The sequence below is a fragment of the Pteropus alecto genome, unplaced genomic scaffold (assembly GCF_000325575.1).
Source record: "Pteropus alecto unplaced genomic scaffold, ASM32557v1 scaffold75, whole genome shotgun sequence".
NCBI lineage: Eukaryota > Metazoa > Chordata > Mammalia > Chiroptera > Pteropodidae > Pteropus > Pteropus alecto.
In genome coordinates, this window is record NW_006440638.1 from 1,730,141 (window position 1) to 1,745,909 (window position 15,769).

Here is a 15,769-nt window from a genome sequence, read left to right on the forward strand (position 1 = left end):
AATGGATCAAAGATCTCAATGTAAGACCAAAAACTGTTGAAAGCTTAGAAGAAAACAGGGGGAAAACTTCAGGAGATTGTATTTGGCAATGATCTCTTGGATATGCCACCAAAAGCACTGGCAACAAAAGCAAAAGTAGATAGATAAGACTGTATCAACTTAAAAACTTCTGTGCATCAAAGGAAACTCAACAGAATTTGCCCTCCATAGGTTGAAAAGGCGACCTACAGAATGGAAGGAAATATTTGCAAATAATATAGCTGATAACAGGATAATATCCAGAATATATAAGGAACTTTTACAACTCAACCACAATAAAAACAGCCCGATTAAAAATTGGGCAAAAGATCTATATAAATGGCTAATAAGCATATAAAAGATGATCAACATCACTAATTGTCGGAAACCAGCCGACCAAGTCAAACCAGGTACCTGAATGGGGGAGCGGGGACTGAGAAAAAAGAGAAGACAGACAGGGTGCAGGAGGGAGAACAGATCTCACAACTGTCTCTCTGAGTTTATTTCTTATGCTTCTTTTTATACATAATCTGTTTTGTGTATTCCAAAATAACATAATAAGATGGAGGTACAATTTTCGACACTCCCTTCGACACTCCCTTCGACACTCCCTTAGACTATTCTTAATCTTCTTGCTGGAATTCCACAGAACCAGCCTTTTTCTTTTTTATGCAAGCAGGCCTCCTGAGATAATCCATGCACTCTTTTGAATTTGGGGAGCTTTAGCTCCCTACAACTAATCATAAGAGACATGCAAATTAAAACCACAAAGAGATGTCACCTCACATTCATTAGGATGGCCAGTTTCAAAAAGCAGAAAATAGCAAGTGTTGGTGAGAATGTGGAAAGATTGGAAACTTTGTGCACTGCTGGTGGGAGGGTAAAATGGTGCAGCCATAATGGAAAACAGTATGGTTGCTCAAAAAGTTAAAAAAAAAAAAAAAAATAGAATCATACCACATGATTCAACAATCCCAGCTCTGGGTATATGTCAAAAAGAATTCAAAGCAGGATCTCAAAGAGATATTTGTACACCTGTATTCATTGCAGCATTATTCATGAGCCAAAAAGTGGAAGCAATCCACTAATCATGTTAAAGATTAATGGTCTAAATACCCCATTAAGAAGCAGAGATAATCTGAGTGAAAACACATTTTGAATATAAAGATATAGATTAAAAGTAGTGGGATTGAGAAAGATATACCATGTTAGCACTAATCAAAAGAAAGCTGGACTCTGGCTATATTAACAACAGGCAAAGATTTCTAAGTGAAAACTATTATCAGGAATAAAGAAGATCATTTCAAAATGATAAAGGTCAACTCATCAAGAGGATAGAACAGTTGAAATATTTATGTACCTAATAGCAGATCTTCAAAATATATGAAGCAAAACTTGATAGAACTGCAGTGAGAAATAGATCCACAATTATAGTTGAAGATTTCAATTGAATAGAAGCAGTAAACAGAAATTCAGTAAGGATGTAGAAGATTTAACCCTATCATCTAATTTGACCTCATTGATATTTTAGAACACCACCCAACAGCAGTAGAACATACTTTCTTTTAAAGTACACACAGAATGTTTACTAAATTAGATCATATGCTGGGCCATAAAACAAGACTCAATAAATTTAAAAGTATTCAAGTCAGATCACGTTCTCTTACCCAATGAAATTCAATTAGAAATCAAATTAGGGAAATCTGCAAATATGTGGAAACTAACACACTTCTCTTAACCCAGATGAAAGAAGAAATTAGAAAGGGATTTAATTACTATTGTGAACTGAATGAAGATGAAAACACATGTGTGAGATGCCACTAAAGGAGAACTTATTGCACTAAACAACCATACTTGCAAAGAAGAAAAGTCCAAAATCGATGACCTTTCCCTAGAAACTATAAAAATTAGAGCAAAATTAACCTAAAAGCAGAATAAAGAAAATAATAATGATCAGAACAGAAATCAATGAGACAGAAAACAAAAATGATAGAGAAAAATCAGTGAAACCAAAAGCAAGTTTTTGAGATAATCAATGAAATTGGTAAACATCTAGCCAGACTAATAAGAAAATAAAGAAGACATAAATCCATATAAGGAATGAGAGAGGTGACATCACCTCAGACTACAGATATTAAAAGGAATATAAAGAAATACTTTGAGCAACTTTATGCCAATACTTATTGATAATCTCCTTTTTTAAACCTAATGATACAGGGTTAACTTTTTTCTCATTTTTTATAACATGATTTTTAACGACTGCCTGATATTCTTTTTATGAGAGTATTCAAAATTTTATTAAACAAATCCTCTATTTTTTTTAGAAATTTACGTTGTTTTAGTTTTTTCATTATTGTGAGTAAATGATGAAATGAACATATATATACCAATATATTTCTGCTCATTTCAGATTGTTTTTATAGAATAATTCCTATGAGTAGAATTCTTTTATCAACATTTTTGAGACTTTTGATTCTGTTGTTGCTAAATTGCCCTATGCAAAATTCATTTTAGTTGGCACCCCACAAGTGGGGTTTGTCAGTTTGTACCTCATACAACAGGTCTGTATGTTTCCTAGAACCACTTCTCCAAACTGATTATTATTGTTTCTTTTTTTATTTAAAAAAATTTTCATTTATAGTTGACATTCATTATATTATATTAGTTCTAGGTGTACAGCATAGTGATTACCCTAAGCTATACTTTACATCCCTGTGACTATTTTGTTAACTGCCGATTCTTGTCTTTATAAAAATATGGCTACTAATTTTCTGGCTAAAACAGTGGTAATTCATTGTTATTTTAATTTCCATTGGTTTAATGGCCATTTAAAAAAAGGATATTTTGAGTAGGTCAGTAATTTTTCTTAAACAGTCATATGGACCTTGTGTGACTACTAACTTGTCCACTTGTTATTTGCTTTTCCCCTATTGTCTTCTAAGGAAGTTGGATCTTTGGGTGGAAGTTGTGTCTGGTGGTAGGAGAAAAGATGCAAATTGTAGAAGCTGAAGAAAGAGTTGAATTGCTCAGCATAAGAAAAGTGATTGGGATGGAGCTTGAGGAAAGAAAGACCTTAGAGAAATGGAGGCTGAAGCCCAGAGAGGACAGTTCAGGAGTTGTGACAGGGGAGGAGGCTTTCTCCCAGAGAGAAGTTTTGGGGAAAATGGGATAATTAAAGGAAATTTTGCAGAGTTTTGCCCAATGGTGTGCAATGTAAGTTATCTTCTCTACCTCTCCACAAAATCTTAAGTAAAATATTCCTCATTAAATTGTTAAGTCGGCTCTATCTGGGGGGAATATGTTGAAGCTGATGGGTACCGAATAAGAGCCAAATAGTTGATGGGTAGAGCCAAGGAGAGCAGAAATGAATCTCCTGAAGATGCATTAACAAGATACCAGAGTGCTGGAGTAAAGCAGTGACAAGGAAAGACAGGAGAGGACATACTCCCAAATTCAGAGGTAGGATTTGGTGGTAAGTTATCCATTTTGGAGGGGAGAGGATAGCAGAGTCAAGATGACTTTGAGGCTTACAGCTTGGGAGACAGCATACATAGGAGATGTCTCAGATGACTGGGACTGACCTTAGGAGGAAAGGTCACTGTTTCCAGGCTTGTCATGGGTTTGTAGATGCTAATACTTTTGAATGGATAACATGGGCCCAGAAAGGGAAGCATCTCTCTGCCCACTGATGATAAAAGATAAAAGATCTCCATTGTTCCTGTTCTCATATAAGCTCTGGGGTCCTATTATAGCTCAGAGAAAGGAGAGGGCTCAATATAACACTAGTGTTGGTCTTTTCAGGTAATCATATTGAGTAAGCCATAGCGCAAACTTTCATTTAGTTCAGGAAAATAAGAAATATTTTCTGAGAATTGTAGAAAATTTCATACCTTTACAACTTATTAATTTTGTTATTCAAATTTTCTATATCCTTATTTTTCACTAATTAAACTATCAGTAGTTAACACTTCCTATAGTAGTTGTCCTCACATTAATTTCTTTTTTTTTATTTCAAAAGTTATAAAACTCATGTTATCTAAACATTACTGCCTGTGTGTCTTAATGTTGCCTGTATTTTTCTTTAGTAGTTTTAACTTTGAGTTCTATTTTGATGTCAGTACTCTTAGCCAGCAATGCCAGCGACTTGTTCTGGAACACTGAGTACATCATTTACCCCTAAGTCTATGCTAATTCTTTCTTATGTGGAGTAAGGAGTGTGGACTGGATTTTATAAATGTTATAAATCATTAATCTTCATTATGTCTCAATTTCTTTATTGGGATACCTATGTCCGATTATGAAGTGATGGATGTGAACGTGCTTTGGAAAGTATAAAATGCTTGATAAATCTTTCTAATACCAAGATTCTGGCAAAGGAAAGTTCTGAGAGCTGGTAGTTGGTACTGCTTCCTTCTATTCTTCACTAGCAAAAGGTTCTTGGGCAAATATCTAGTTGTACTATGACGGTGACCATCTCTTGTGAGTAGGAAAAAATTCTAACCAATTCTTCAATTGGTAGCATGCAGACTGATAAAAGAATGATAAAACTATAGATTTAAGAACTACTAGTTGTACTCTTTAAGAAAAAAACTGTGGTAATCATTTGATAGTTAATTCTTTGCAATTGTTTGAAAGTATATTTGGTACTAATGACTTTTATCTATAATTTATAGAAACAGGATTTTTAGGAAAAGATTTCTGTGGATCCTTGAAAAACCACACGTATATATGATAAGTGCATCCATTGCCAGTTAATAAAGAAGGTTAGAGTTGGCTTCTACAGGCTGTAAAATAAAGTACCTCAGAGTTTCAAGTCCTGAAAACACTGTTTTAACGTATCTTTGTAAAAAGTGAAAAACTTCACGTTTAAACCAACATGTGCTTCAGAGGTTAAAGTTCAGACCCTGACATGGAAACACCCTGGGTGAGACTCTTCTGCTCACTTGGACAGAAGTTGGATCAGAATGTCTGTGTTGCTGCAAATCATTAATATAGCAATTCTTGGCTGGAAATAGGGGGAAGCAGATTATAAATTTAGGAAGTAATAATGGTATTAAGTACTTGGAAGTGACTCTCAGCTTCTTATTCTCCAAAAGCTCTTTGGTGCTGGTATTGAGTTATTTATACTGAATGAGATATTAGGCATTAAAGTTAGTTATAATCTGAGCACTTATCTCCCTAATATATAATATCCTATGACTGAATAATGCTTAGAAAATAGGAACAAGGTACTTTCCCAGAGACCAAAAGAAAAGGATGATATAAAATAATTCATATCATTCTCACAAAGCTCCTTTAACCCTTCCATCCATTCCTTGAGTTTCTGTTAAAAGAGATTGCACTGTGTACACACATTGCTGTAACTGTTCTATTTTGGAAATTCGAGTTTATGGCAGGAAATGATCACAGAGTATATAACTTGAGATACAGGGATAGAAGAAGATATATGGAGACAACCACTAAAAAGACAATATATAATTAAAGGTCTGGACTTGGCAAACACCCTGGGCTTGGATCCCAGCTCTACCACTTATTGTGAAGCTTTTGGTCTTAATTTATTTCACTGTAAAATGGAAATTGTAATATTACCAACCTCGTATCGCTGTGAAGATTGAGATAATGTATACTATTTAGAACAGTGCTTGGCCAGTGGTGAGCTCCATAATTGTTTATGTAACAATAGTTAAAGGGGTACGGAAAGTCTCCTTTGCCTTGTTTAGACTGTCATTATGTTTGAATGCTGTGTTTTGTGTTTTTTTGGGGGGGTGGAGAGAGTAGGGGAGATTTTATGAGTCTTCTTTCAGATGTTTTTGATTGGATGAGATGAGTTCAGATCAGATCAGGAGAAGACTGTTAAGATAGTATGCTTGCATTTACCTGGGAGTCAGATTTAATCCTTTGTCTTTGTTTCATGCAGAAGGCAAATGAACCTAGGACAAAGAAGATTCTCTGCAGGTGTAGGTCTTTTTTTCTCAGTATCCCTTGACCGCAGAGATGGGCATGTGGCCTGAGCTCTGCCAACCAGACAGACTAACATCCTGGGAATTAGATTCATCCATAGACAGTGGTAGTTGAACTTTCTGGAAACTGTGCTCTAAAGTGGCACATCATAGATTCCAATGTAGAGCTCCTTAGAGCTTCCTGGTACCTGTACTTCCAGAGCCTCCTTGTTCAGGTCGCCTATGATTCTTTGAGCCAATCCCCGGTGCCCTTCCAGTGTGTTCCTTTTTTTGGCAAATTTTGCTAGAGGCAGTTTTTGTTGTTTACAGTCGAAATACATTAACTAGCACAAATGCAAGGTAGATTAAATGTTTCCTTTGTCAGTGGGTAAAGAGACACAGAAGAGTTGTAGAAGTTATTGAAAATTCCTTCCTAAAAAATGTGGCTTAGAGTGAGAATATCACTTGTTTTCTGAGGTGTGTAAGAAATGAATTGTTAACCTACATGAATGGAAAAAGGAAGAATCTTTAGCCTGTTCTGCTTCAAATACAAGTTGTAGCATGCTGGAGTCTTTGGAGATGGTAGGGATTATTTTTCATATGTCAGAGATGGACATTGACAATAGGCAAAAAGACTAACCAAGAAATTAAAGGCTTTCAAAGAAGTGACACCTTTTGATAAGGATCACTCACCATCATTGTCACCAGGAAGTTAAAAGTGGAGTTTTAAACCAAGTATTTATATTATATTGCATTATCACCTTGAAATTTTTATGTTTCTCAAAGGCAATGGTATATCTTACATTTCTTCTATAATTAAAAATTATCAGGTGATAAGTTGCTATAATACAATATAGATGCTTAATTAAGAACTCCATTTTGCCAGATTGAGTGCTCTGTGGGGAGAAAGTTAAGAATTTTCTCCCTTAGCTGGGATTTGCATCTTTCTCTCTCTCTGCCTGTTCATTTTTCAAGGTCCAGCCTAAATGGTACCTTCTCTGTAAAGTCTTCCTTGAATCTTTCAGTAGGAAGAGTCTTCTTTTCCTACTTACTTTATCTTATTGTGGTTCTGGAGGTGGTGTTCTAGTTTATTTTGAAGGCTGATCATTAAGTAGGGACTGTGTTGGGGGTCATGTTGAAAAGGGGATCCTGAGGCAACTCAAGGCTCAGTGGGAAAGCATTGCAAATGGGCGAGAGTGTCTCATGTGTTTGCTGTTATCTATGGTGTATTGAATCCCTTACTAGATTGCAAATTCTTTGAGAGGCAGGTTCCTGTGTTAGTCACCATTTGATTGTCTTCAATACTTGGTACAATACTTAGCACCCTAGATGTTCTCAGTGAGCATGTGCTGAAATGAACTGCAGGCAACAAAGAGATTCATGGTGAAATTTGAGCTGTCCTTTGAGGAGAGGTGAAGATTTGGATGCGGGACAATAGAGTTCTAGGTACAGGAAATGACTAGAAGAAAAATGATGGGACACTCAGGAAGAGGCCTCAGGAGAAAGAGAAGGCCTTTCTCAGGGGATAAAGGGAAACAAGAATTGTCAACAGGGAAGAATTAGAATCTAGAGGCATAGGTTTAGCTGAAATTGTTGAGGGCAAAATCTGATGAAGGAAGTTGTTTGAAGTATAGTTTAAAGGAACAACAACAACTAAAAGACAAGGGAAAATTCATTTGTGGGAGATAACAGCTTTTAGAATATTTTCCTCCTCTAGAGTTTAAAAAATAGAGATTAATCAGTCAGTTTGTGTAATTTGGAACAGAGATATAGTGACATCTCATGAAATTATTGTAAACTGGAAGTCCAAAACAACAATAAAAGCAGCAAATAGATTTGACAAAGAGGCCGGTCATTTCTAATGTTTCTACTTAAAGTTTATTTCAGGCCAATTTCTTTGAGAAGCCTTAACCTAACTTAAATATCTGATCATGTATAAAAATGCTATTACAAGAATAGATAGAGAGTCTTATTTTTTTCAGCCTCATTCATCCATGAACTCTTGTTTGCCATTCATTGTTGTTCCCTTTGTGCTTGGAAGCACAGTACTGTGCCACACAGTGATTGTGGTACAGGTCTTGCTGAGGTCTGAATCAAGAACCTCTTTGGAAATTGAACCAACTTGCAGAAATGTGATGCTTGGGGATAAACCATGCAAACATCCTGGATATGCAATGCATTAGTAACTTCCCGGTTTTAATCATTTGTTGACTTTGAATGTTATTGCAACTAGATTGTCCTGCCCTGCTTCACACCAGAACAACCTTCCATTTCTCATAATATATTACTACTCAATTTGTCATCTTTAGTTAGAGATGAATTAAGACAGAAATGAGAAGAATTTTTCTGGATAAATTCTCAGGGGAAAAGATCCTAAGAAGCTATAGGCCTGAAGGCCGTTAGGCTAGGAATATAATCTTCAACAGTGCTGATTGCTGTGGTAGCAACCATAAACTGTTCTGTAGTTCACTGATACACTGAATATCTGGAATTAGGTGTGATGGTGGTAAAATACAAATTATGACAAAAATAATGTTTCTTATCTAGATGTAAACTTATTCAGAAAATATAATTATTGTTAATTTTATTTCCCAATTCAGAATGTCCAAATATTCTCTATTCTTTGAGGAATTGACCCTCTTTCCATTTCCTTTTTATAAATTGTATCTGTTTATTGCTCTTCGTATGTTAGTTTGGACTCTTTATTATAAGCAATAGAAACCCAGTTTAACTAGCTTTTTTAAAATATCATTTCCAGTAACCAAAAAAATATAAATGTTTCATTCAGCACAGTGGACTCAATCTGCCAGGTCACGTTTTCTCTTACCCATTTGTTCTGCTTCCTGCTGTGTTGGTTTTGGCTTCATTCTCAGCTCCAGGTTCTCTTCTTGTGGAAGCAAGATGGCTACAGCTGCCTCAACCTCTATTTTCTCATGAATATTGACCCAGGGGAGTGTGTGGGACTCTCATTACAGAAAGCTCCACAAAAGCCTTCTTATATCTTGTTGGCCCCAATTGGCTTATATGCCTATCCATAAACCAAATCACTGTGGCCAGAGAATATAATGTGCTAATTGGCTTGGACCCAGAGCTTCACTCAAATAGCATGGATGAATTATAGGGAATGAATGGAACCCCCAAACTAAAACTAGTGCTGTTACCAGAAGGTGAGCAATAGTTGCTGGAAGAGAAAATAAAACACGTTGAGGAAATTATACTTGAAGTGTTGATGATGTAACATTATATGATAAGTACTTCAGTAATACTGTCATGTTGAATTTTTCCAGAGCCAGAGAAGTTTTAAAGGTGGGGAGTGAGGCTAGGGGAGAGTAGGTGGGGTATAAATAATAAATGAGAAGAAAAAGATCCTGGCATGGTGGGCAGATCCAATTACCTGAGCTAGGAATCTGTAATCAATGGGCTTCTGACCTGTTGGCCCCTATTCTCTCAGAGGAGCTGACATTGGGAATTGTTCCTCTTTGGGATCAGAAATATGGTGAGTGGTGCATAACTGAGGTTTGATTTTGACACATTAGGAGACAAAATATTTTCGTCTGGCCCTTAAAGCTAATTTATTGGAAGTGTTTCTAGAGAATCACAGCATTTCCAAGACCCCTTGGGAGACCAAGTGAAATAATTCAGGATTAGGGAGTCGTGGAACCAAAATTAATAGACTGGAGTTCTAGTGTGACACACATGGTGCTTTATAATAATTCAAATTGTTTTCCAAAGTTTAAAGATCAAATTTCACATAAAAATAATTGATTTCTGACTTTCTTTTAAAAATCAGAAGATCTGGCCACAGTTCATTGAAACTCAGCAACGGCTTCCCCTTTAGGAGCCCCAGCTGGCATTGTGCACACATCAGAAAAGGGGTAAAGGCTGGGGAGTCAGATATTAAGTTTCATTGCTCCTCTAAGACTTCAGAGACCAGGAAGAATTTTCACGGGCTGTGGAAAAGAAGTGTTGCCGAGCTTGGGGCCACGGGACATCACTGATCAGCAGGTCTTAAGAACTGATGCCCACGTCATGGATGGTCATTTCCTCAGCTTATACAAGTTAGTTGTATTCATTTAATGTTGAATTTGAAGAGAGCTTGAGGCTTCAGGAAGGTACTGGAGACTAAACCCTCCCCTTTCTTTCATGCTTCCAAATGGTTCCAATCAGAGCCTTCTATGGATCCTCTTGACCTAAGTGTTGATCAATAAACTCTACTTTGTATATTTTATGTATATATTTAATGCAGTTTTATATTTCTCAACTAAAAAAAATCACTATTTTGGCTCTGCGAACAAAGGAGCAAAGATTTTCCCAGCCTGTAAACAGGCTTCAGTGGAGAAGCTGTGCCTGTGCCACTAGAGGCATCAGTGTACTTGTCTGGGAGGAGCTGAGGACACAGAGTGGGAAGCAAGCTTTATATATCATCCCTCTCTACTAGGCCATCCTTTCATCACTTCTGCACTTACAACTTTAAGTGTTGGGCTTCAAAACTGACTAGGCACCTATTTGGTGTTAGCTGGGGATAATGGGGAGGATTCTGGGGCAATGACTTGTGAGAAGAAACTGTTTATTCATTTTTTTACATGCTCATTTAACCATTCAACTATAACTATTCAGCAACACTTAACAATTCTCATTCATTCAGTTACACAAGTCAAATAACTTTTGAATCTCTGTGCTTGGGTGATCAAATCCTATACTAGAAGTGGTAAAGGTCAGAGTTGTAAATCCAGCAGCTTTCATTTCAATATGGTGACTTTCCTTGGGAAAGTTATTTTTTTCCAAGTCCTTCTATATAATCTTTTTGTTTTGCTGTTTTGTCTGATTCCATTTCTGGACTCAAACTACTTGTTAACTCACCACATGCTTTGACGTTGGTATTCTGGTTTGGGTCATGCTTGCCCCACCCCCTACTTACAGTTTGCTTTTTGAGGAAAGAGTTTTGCCACAACATGAATCCTTCACATGCTGAATACTTTTCCAAGAACTTTTGTTTCTGTTTTCTTCAAGTCTTTAGTCTCTGTTTCTTTCTCTTATTCTTGTTTTCTCTTAAATCTATATGTTTGCATGTGCCTGTGTGCATGTGTGTGTGCACACTTGCCCACTCACACCCCCACACCTTTTAGCCTTCCTTCTCTTATTGCCATTCCATATGCTGCAGTTGCCTTGGCTACAATTAGTCCAAAAATTTCCAACCCAGAGTCATGTATGCTATATGCTGAATGACTCCTATGGTAAATGATATATAGTATGTAAAGTGGTCCCTTTAAATCGAGATTTTAACAGCAAATGAACTAGGTGATGATTCTAACTTGCTTATCAAAGAAAAGTAATAAGATTATTTTATATCATTTACAGAAAAAAATCAGTTTTAATTAAACTTCTCAGATATTTATAGTTGAACCTCATCAGCATTATATTAAGTACAGTTCTAGAAGAGACTAATTCTTATTCATCTTTAATTTTCTATGCTTAGTCCAGTTAAATAGTAAGTCAAATAGTATATATTTGTTGAATACTTGAATGTATGAATTTAAATTTCCTTACTAAGGACTAAATATTGGGCTTTGTTACTGGAACAAAAAGGATCTGTTTGCCTGCGCACGCGTCAAAGAAAAGATACTTGCAGGTTTACAGCAAAGAAACTAAGGATTTATTTCAGGGACTTGCAAGTCCCAGAGACACAGGCGAGCTAATGCTCTTAACAACCTGGCTCCTGGGTGTCTTGGGAATACAGATTATATAAGGAAAAATCGTCATAGAAACTAAGCATTGTGTTCAGTTCTGGAATCACCCATGGCGCCATCCCTTCTGTCTCGTGGCCTCGTCCTGTGGCTGGTGGAGTTATTGTTCTGCCTCAATGGGCCTGGGGCTGAAACATGTTTAAGGCTAAGATGTTATCCTTAGTGTAACCGAAATATTTTCCCCATGACTATAGACCTGAGGCTCAAATCTTATGTCCTAAGGCTTAATGATTAAATGAGCAGACATACAAAAGTAGAGGATGGAAAAAGCAAGTAATTCACAATGCCATTATCTGGGCAAAACCAGATTGAATCAGAAAAAAAAACTATATTAAAGAAATGAAATGAAGTTTGTGTGCAGTTACAGATTTAGGTAGTGTGGGAGTAATGAGATGGTTAATACTTGGAAAAATTGAAGCAGAAAAAAATACATCATCAAGTTAACAGCATATGGTCGACCCTTGAACAACACAGGGGTTAGGGGCACTGACCTCCTATGCAGTCGAAAATGTGCGTATAACTTTTTCACAACACTTGAGCCTACTGTAGGGGAGGTAGCTATGAAATTATTACAGTAGTACAGCATGTACTATAGTAATTTTATGCAGTTATGATTTAATACTGTATCTTTGTGGTGTTTACATTTCTCTTGACTGCAAATGATGCCGTGTATGCTCTATAAATGTTGGTGTGCATAAGTTTTTATAAATTTTAACTTTTTTATAAAAGATTTATGTATATTTCATGGTAACATTTTATACTTTTATGAGATACCTAAATTTTTCTTATTTTTTCCTATATTTCTAGGCTGTGTGGTTCTTCTGTGAGATTTTTTCAAATTGTTTCATATCTTAAAAAGTTTTTTCAACATATTTATTGAAAAAATCTGCATGTAATTGAACCCATGCAGTTCAAACTCAGGTTGTTGAAGGGTCAATTGTATTGTTATTTTGTTTGTTTTTGTAAGAGATTGCCAGGTTTCTCTTTAAAGGTCACAAATGAGTCAGTTTGGAATCAAGTGTCACTTCATCCTAGGTATGTTATACCTGGCTTAATTCTTCATAATGGTACCTAATTATGATCTCTGGGGTTATCTAGGCACTTAGAAAATTATTTTGCTTATTTGAGAATAATGTTGTCTTTTAACAATTACCTCTTAAAAATAGTTTGGGGGTTGGCAAATCCAGACTGTTGGAATTGACCACTTTTTAGGAAAGTTTACCTAGCATAGCTGTCCCTTGTAGAATGAATGAAAAACCTGAGCTCAATTCTTTCAGTGTAGAAGGATGCTCAGGAATAAATTGAATTATGTTGTACCCATTTAGTAACTTGTTCTGTCCAAAGATTAGTCCAGGCTGGTATGTAGAGTAGGAGACTAATATTTAATAAAGTCAATGGTATTGTAGTTCATATTTCTATTAGAGAGTCAATAGAATTTCAATGATCTAAAGAAAATCTGATAAAAAATTTGACAGATCAATATGGAATATGCAGGTTCACTTTTTTATAAAATCAGTGATGCAGCTCCCTGTTGTGAAATGTGGTTGAAAAAGGAGATTGCTGGAAATATTATGGATAAATGAAAATATTTTTCAGGTTTCTTTTAAATTAGAAAGAAAACTCTTCAATTAATTTATGTTTCTTAGCTGTTTATTTCTTCACATAGCGATTTATTCTAGTGACCTTATGATTTTTAAACCTGTAATAGAAAGCTGAAAATAGGATGTAACAGGAAAAGAGGAAGGTTGTGGTGGGAGAGAAGAGAATAGTTTGTGAAGAAGGGAAGAAGGATGCAGGACACCAGTAGAACTGCTCTTCTACTCACCAGAGATACTGAAATGCTCTGGAACCTCTGATCCTAGTCAGTTCTCCAGAGAAACACTATCAAGGCTTTTTTCATAAAAGTCAGGTATGAAGGAAGTACCATATTTTTAATGTTCTTTAAAGCAACTTAATACTTTATTTTGACTTTCATGTCTCATCCTGCCTGAGTACTGTGAAGTCTTTCTCAGGAGCCTGAAATTTGCCCCTTAGTCTCTGTTGTCCTGGGGTCTTAAACAGAGCAAAGTTTGTAGGAAGCTCTTCTATCCTCAGGCATCATTCCTCAGGGGTCAGTCCTCAGTGGCTACCTGGGAAATGCAGCTCAGTTGTTGGGTTTCTCTGGCAGATTCTGCTATGCATTGTCTGTACCTTGTCTTGTCTCTCATCTCTGCCACCTCTGGGACAGCAGTCTTCCTTGCTGTCATATACAGATTGTCCTCCCTCCCTTTTGGGATAATCTTTCTCTTCTGTCTCTCATATCTAGTGGCTTTGCACAGGAGCCCTCCTCCTGTTGTCCCATTTCTAGGACAGACAGCCTAAGTAAGCTCTAAGGAGGATTGTGGTTCTACCCAAATACGGAGAGACCACAGATTCCAGACTTGTTTTGCTTTCTGTGCTGCCAGAATTCCTAAGATAAAAGGTAGTTATTGCTTTAATAGTTATTGATGGGGGTGGGGTGGAGAGAATAAACACAATTTAATATTTCAATAAGTTATTCTGCCATAATAATATTTACTGGAAAAAAAATTTTCCCCCAAGCCTTGAGGGGCTTTCTCAAGCCCCTCCTGTTTAAAACTTATTCTTGTTATTTTATTTATTTATTTATTTACTTATTTATTTATTTCTGTTCTTAATTTTATTTTATTATTAGTTTCAAGTATACAGTATATTGGTTAGACATTTATATAGTTTATAAAATGATGTTATTTTATTTATTTATTTATTTATTTATTTATTTATTTATTTATTTATTTATTATTATTTTTACTGAGTTTTAAAATTTTATTTTATGGATTATTTAAACAAAAAAATACTGAAAAGTACAATAGTAATTACAACCGATATCCATATACTTGTGTTCAGATTGAACAGATGTTAGAATTTTGCCATAATTGCTAGAAATCTATCTTTAAAAAAGTGACAGATCCAGCTCTAGCCCTCAGCTGTGCTCCTTGCCTCCCTTTCCATAGACAACCTTTTTTTTTTTTGAGTTTGTTGTGTCATTCCCATGTGTTTTTAAGTTTTACTACATATGTATGGCAACCTAAACAACATACATAGTATTTTATGTTCTTATAATTTACAATAACTAGTATACTATATATATTCTTTAGCAGTTTGCTTTTTCCATTTACTATGCTTTTGAGAAACAGATGTAATTTATTTTACTGATGTATAAATGTTCTGTTGATTAAACAAAATATTTTTCCATTCTACTATAGAAAATAGGCATTTGACCTTAAAATATAAATGTGGTTAGAATAATGAATACTTTAAGGGTTTATTAGTCATTTATACTTAAGTGTGAAGTAGTAGTGAGTCTTTTCTTTAACTATGATGCTTACAGTGAGGGAATAGGGATATTAATTGAACCACATATAGAATTTAAGAGCTTGGGCACTAGAAACATTTGATTTGGAACTTCTTATTTTGTCTACTTTCCATGAGCAGTTTACCTAGTATCTGTAGGCCTCTAATTTACAATTTAAGAGAGGACATTTGTTTTATCCAAAGAAGAATGGATAAATATGTAGGTGCTCATGTGTGTAAGGAGGTTTCCAGGCCTCTCGAAAGCCCTCAGTAATATTTGCCCCCCTTTTTTTTTTTTAACTACTGAAGAGGGAATAAGAGGAAAAGAGAATTTTGGAGGGTGTAATAGGGGAAATGCCATCTGACCTGAGTTAGTGGCTACCTCGAGAACTCAATCTCAGGTGACCCTGGGTAGGACCACAGAATAATAGCCAGGAAATCAAAAGGCACTCGTGGAAACAGCTGTGGTCCCTCACAGTTGGGAGCTTTAGGGTTAATAGAAAGGCATCAAAATCTTGTTGGTTTCAGGGCTGTTCCTGATGCCTTTTTCTCTGAAACTGTTCTAAGGGCTTTAGATCTTGCCAGTCATAAAGGACTGCTTACACTAATTTTGATAAAGCTTTTAAAATCTCAAGGAAGTTTGAAATTTGAGGGAGGATGAAAGATCAGATCCAATTTCATCTACATTGAGAAGTTCATTTTTAGAATCTACTTCCT

The 15,769-nt window shown here is 35.8% G+C and overlaps 1 protein-coding gene across 4 annotated transcripts in view; it reads left to right on the plus strand.

The window, feature by feature from the left end:
* Positions 1–15,769, plus strand: part of PLS1 (plastin 1) — a 105,075-nt gene that overhangs the window by 40,019 nt on the left and 49,287 nt on the right. The window contains exon 1 of one of the 4 annotated variants that reach the window (XM_025050768.1): positions 12,190–12,211. The exons of the other annotated variants lie outside the window; for them this stretch is intronic. The gene's annotated coding sequence lies outside the window, so the exon portion shown is untranslated. Of the gene's footprint in view, positions 1–12,189; positions 12,212–15,769 lie in introns of those variants that run through there. 4 annotated transcript variants of the gene reach the window in all.